Raw genomic sequence first — 5,878 nt, 5'->3', positions numbered from 1 at the left:
CTTCCCCCCATGGGCTTGATCCATGCCCCTTCCCCCCGCCCCCTTTCGGGCTCGGCTAGGACTGGGCCAAGCCCCCTTTCACTGCTTTCCTGGATCAAGGCTAGACTGCTTCTTAACATCTTCCACATGGTCAGATGGGACCACACCACTCCTACCCTGTGTTCTGGATTATGACCACCAGCCATGTCCAGCCCAAGGGTGCACCGGGCACTGCCCATCCAGTACACTGAACAAAAAGTTTGGGTACTACTGATCTACAGTGATTAGATGGCACTGGTGGTATAGTCAAGCTCTAACATAGAAATAAGAAAATCCCTGGTTGAACACTTTCCATAGCAATCAAATAGGTGGAGCCTAAGTGATAGTGATTGGGATACTAGGAGTTACAGAAAGTCTAATCATAAGAAGCTACAGATAAAAGTTTAATCATGAGAAGCAGTGCCTGAACATTAAGGTAACTTGAGTCAGAACCATCCTGAGATATGGTTTAGCTTGGAACATTAAGGAATAATCGTACGTACAACTGCATTGTTTTCTCTTTAATAAAGCTGTAGCCTTCTTTTACAAAATTGTATCTCATATTCAAACATGAAACTCTATTAGCTAATAACCATCTGTGAACTTTGAGGTTCCAGTATAAACTTATATAGAAGAGATTGATAGTGATAGTTTTGCCTTTATTGTTTCAAATTAAATAATTATAATCTGTGTAGCTAACATAAATCTGTATAATTCTAGTGGCATTTCAAAAAAAATCTGAGCAGAAGCTGTGATTGATGTTCCGTTTTCTGTCCTGTGTTCCTCGTACTCATGCAGTGAACATTCATAGAATGCTAGTAACCTGACAGAGATTGGCATCCTGCCATTTTTAAGAGCTTACAAAATGTACATTTTGTCTTTAAATAGCCTCACACTGTATTATAGTTTTACTGTGCTGTTTAGATTTATAGCAAATATATTTGGAAAAGAAAAAAAAAAAAGGCTGTGTTTGCAATGAAGAGATTTGCTTAAAGATCCAGGCAGCAATTTACTAATTTTCAAGGGAGATGCTCTAGAAATCAAATGAGTGAAGCCAGATAAAAAGGGTTTGCTTAAATCTTTGTGGAAAGGAGAAACATAGTCTGTGAAGCTCTTACTGAGAAAATAAATAGGAGAAACTTGAAATATTTAGATAATACCATAGTCAAAGATTACATTACTACACCATGACAGCTTTAGCAAGGTACTGCTGCTATTAATGCAAGACAGTTTTTTAGAATTGTCTTCATATTTATGAAAAGTAGATCTTGTCAAACAAACTCACTTTGCTGATAAATATAACTTCCATGGCTCTAACAAATGTAGAGTATTGTGAGGTGTTCAAAATGGTTCAAAGGGAATATCTTTTTCATGTAGAACATATATTAAAATGTGACACATCCTGCCAAAGGAAGCATTGAGTACCAGAAGTTAACCATATGAAAATGTATATCTATATGGATAACAAGATATCTAGAGTTACAAAAACAAATTACAAAATATTCTGAAATTAAACCTTCTGCTTCAAGACTTTGGTCAATTTCTAACCTCCATATTATCCTACATGTGCTTCCTGCAGAGTTTTTATTTATTTTTTTTTGAAGCATGTACTTCTAAACAACTGGTTAAGCAATCAAAAAGCAGCTCGTTACAGAGACTCTACATGTGCCTCTTGCTTAGAAATTAGTTTGGATTTTTTCTATTTTAAAAATATGAGATGGCAAGAAAAAAGGAAAAAGAAAACAAAACCTCACAGACATGTGATGAGCTCCAGAGACTGATGACACCTAGAATGATAGAGACAAGCCTTTACCACAGATAGGGGTGGAACTCTGTGGTGAAAGCCCCCCATTGGACATCCTTGTTGAACCTAATGAGATTCTTTTTGGCCGAATCCTCCACCTTGTCAAAGTAACTCTGAATCCTAGTTCTACCCTCCATCATATCTCCTACTCCCACCAGCTATGTGTCATCTGCAAAATTTTTGAGGGTGCACTCTATGCCATTTTCCAGGTAGCTGATGAACACACTGAACAAAACCAACCCCAGGACTGACCCCTGGGGCACTCCACTTGGTACCAGCTGCCAGCTAGACATTGAGCCATTGATTACTACTCCGGCCTGATGCTCCAGCCAGTTTTCTATCCACCTTACAGTCCATACACCCAGCCCATACTTCCTTAGCTTACCTGCAAGCATGTTGTGAGAGATCATATGAAAAGCCTTGCTAAATGCATCCAGGCATGCAAAGATGAAGTCAGGAAGGCCAAAGTGCAATTGGAATTGCAGCAAGCAAGGAATGCAAAGTGTAACAAAAAGTGTTTCTACAAGTATGCCAGTAGCAAGAGGAGGATCAGGGAAAGTCTGGCTCCCTTACTGAATAGGGGAGACAACCTTGTGACAGAGGATGCAGAAAAGCCTGACATGCTCAATGCCTTTTTGCCTCAGTCTTTCACAGGCAAGTTCAGCTCCCAGACTACTGCACTGGGCAGCACAGCTTGGGGAGGAGGTGAGCAGCCCTCAGTGATGAAAGAACAGGTTAAGAACTACTTAGAAAAGCTGGATGAAAAGTCCATGGTGCCAAATGAGATGCAACCGAGGATTGCTGAGGGAGCTGGCTGATGTGATTGTAGAGCCATTGGCCATCATCTTTGAAAACTCATGGAAATCAGGAGATGTCCCAGATGATTGGAAAATGGCAAACAGAGTGCCCACATTTAAGAAAGAGAAGAAGGAGTATCCAGGGAACTACAGGCCCCCAAATTTTTTTGCAAAGACAGCAAAACAAATGGTGACAGGGCTAGGGCACATGACTTATAAGGAAAGACTGAGGGAACTGGGTTTTTTTAGTCTTCAGAAGAGAAGACTGAGAGGGGATTTAATAGTAGCCTTCAATTACCTGAAGCGGGGCTCAAAAGAAGATGGAGCTAGACTTTTCTCAGTGGTGGCAGATGACAGAACAAGGAGCAATGGTCCCAAGTTTCAGCAAGTGAAGTAATATTTTACGAAGAATTTTCTCACTGGGAGGATAATAAAACACTGGATCAGGTTACCCAGAGAGGTGGTGGAAGCTCCATTCTTGGAGGTTTTCAAGACCTGGCTAGACAAATCTTTGGCTGGGATGATCTAGTAGGGTGTGGTCCTGCTTTAAGCAGTGGCTTGAACTAGATGACCTCCTGAAGTCCCTTCCAACCCTAACTTTCTATGATTCTATGGAGAACATACTTTATATTCTATGGGGAACATACTGAAGGAGGGATTGTTTTTTGTTTTTTTTAATTAAAACAAATATGCTTCTTCATTGAGACAAAACCAAGATATGCTGAATTAAAAAAAGAAAAAATAGGCCCATCGTAATCCCAGACTTGATTATATCCCTGTGTTTCAGGCACTGACTCAGGGCACAGAAAACTAAGGCTGCATGTAGGCACTAATTTCTATCAGAAGATATTTCTTGTGGGAGAAAAACAGCCTGGAATCTAGACTACAAACATTCCTCTAGCCCCCTCACTAGAGAGCTTCATGGGCTACCCCTACATTTAGGGGAGCCCATTAACTGACAGCTTGCCCTAGTGGTATAACAAACAAGAGTTGGCACCTAGGACAACCCAGAGGAAGTGTGGAAGAAGTTAGGGTTTGGTTTTGAGAACAGGGAGTGGGAAACATGTGGTTCAGACAGTAAGGGATAGCGGGCACATAGGTTCTGAGAGTGGGGCAGGATGTATGTGGAGGCAGAAGTTCCAAGAGTTGGGGGGCAGGATCTTGGGTTCCAAGAGTAGGGACAGGACTATGCCAGGACTACACCTATGCCAGGACTCCTGCACCATCCCAGCTGAGCTGCTGATGACATGCATGCTCTTCCTACCCTCGCTCTATTACTGTTAAAGAAGGAGCATTCAGGAATGGTTTAGGAGTTCCTGTCATGGCAATGCTGCTGGAATGTGGACTCTGTGGGGAGGTAAGAGCAATTCCAGCTCTCCTCCTAATTTGGTGTCCATGGCATTTGCCCCCCTTGCCCACCCCTACTAACTATTTCCCTGCCCTTTCACCTGCCTGGGAAGGGGAAAGGCTGTCATGTGACAGAGGCAGGAGGTAGGCAAAGGGAAGCAAACAAGGAGCAACCCAGTAGTGCTGCTCCCTGCCTGATTCCCCTTGCCTCCTGCCACTCAGCTGGGTGGCATGGCTGGCTTTACCGCTGTTGCAAAATGCCTCCACCTTGCCCCACACTGGGACTCCAGAATGACAAGCACCTTGGGAGCAGCTAATGGCTGCTCTGCTCCTCCCCCCAAATCTAAAGAATGAGGGAGCACATGCTCGCCATGCCTTCTCCAGACCAGAGACCCAAGTCTCAGAAAAGCATGGGAGCCTTTTATCCTCAGGAGTTGTTAAACTGGAAAAAAGCATGCAATCAGTCTCCTAAGATGCACTCCCCTGGTAATGATTTAACCCTGGCTGTTCCTGGGTCATTTTTCTCACAGAGTGGCCACTTTGACTTTGGAAAAAGCTAGAATGTCTGCAGACTTTGAATTGCCACCAGGATAACAGCTATTAGAAATTAGAAATACCATCTTTGCCAAAACTGATGCCCACTCCTTCAAAATTTTTCAATTAATCAATGAGTTCCTCATCAAAATTTGTCCTGTAAAAAGCTTAAACCAGGCATATTGAATCCCTTGTCATAGAACACTCTACACTATGTAGATACACATTTCAGAATGAGACAGCATTAAGTTTCTGCTCCAGGGGAGATAGTTAAACACCACGCTAGAACCCAGTGAACTCCCTGGCATGGCAACATCCACTTCATTGATTCACTGCCTATTTGATGTTTGATTTTCCTGTTAGCCCCATATAGCTTTCTGTTGATAGAGAAAGTAGATCAAGGGCAAAGGAAACCTGGAGAGTACATTGGGAAAGCTTAGCTTGTAGTTAGAGCATTTTGGTAGGATGTAGGTTCTGGATGATAGGGGTGTAGAACCTGGGCTTCTGGTTAGCTTAACCTCTAAGCTATTCAGTTAACATGTGGAAGAACTTTCTTCATAGGGTGAGCTGCCCACTACTTGCAGTGTCTCTGTGGATGTGTCTATACATGTATTTATGCATGCCTAAACTGAATGTGCCTTTGCTTAAGGCAATTTAGGCATGTGTCTACACGTGGACATGCTAATGTGCATCCAAGGTGCATTACATTTAGGCATGAATAAGTCACATTAGCACATGTGCAGACATGTGAATGTGCATTAACATGGTGTCCCATACCGTGTTAATGTGCATTAGCACATCTACATGTTTGCTAATGCAACATCTTTTTATGTTTAAATGTAATACCTGCTTTATGCAAACATTTTAAATTATTATTTTTAAGGTGCTTTCAGGATGTTCATGTGTAGACATGCACCTTTAATGTGCCTTAAATTGGGCTAATGAGCATTAAATGTGCACATGTAGACATTCCCTGTGAGTAAAATTTCAGGACATACACAGCACTACTCATATGACAACTCTATTCCCCCTGAGTGCCTATGCAACTGCAATTCATCCCACTGAGATTCCCAGATTCTGTACAGGTTACTCATATTATTTGTTCTTTGCACTTGGCTTAAAAGAAATTATTATTTAATGACCTTCGGTTACCAAATATTCCAGATCACTGCTGGACTGCTTTTTTATTCATTATATTCTACCAGGCTTTAACCACTATTTTTTTTTTCTGTTAAAAGGTTGGTCAGAAGTTATTCTATTTTTTTTAATTATGTTATTGTTTATATCCAAATCATTGACAAATACTATTGTAAAGGCCTAGAGCACTCTGTTTTTTTGGTCATTTGCAGAACAGATGAACAAAGGGAGGGGGAAGATA

The sequence above is a fragment of the Alligator sinensis genome, unplaced genomic scaffold, assembly GCF_000455745.1.
Source record: "Alligator sinensis unplaced genomic scaffold, ASM45574v1 scaffold33_1, whole genome shotgun sequence".
Classification (NCBI taxonomy): domain Eukaryota; kingdom Metazoa; phylum Chordata; order Crocodylia; family Alligatoridae; genus Alligator; species Alligator sinensis.
The sequence above is the reverse complement of the archived record's forward strand: the minus strand, read 5'-3'. Positions refer to the sequence as shown.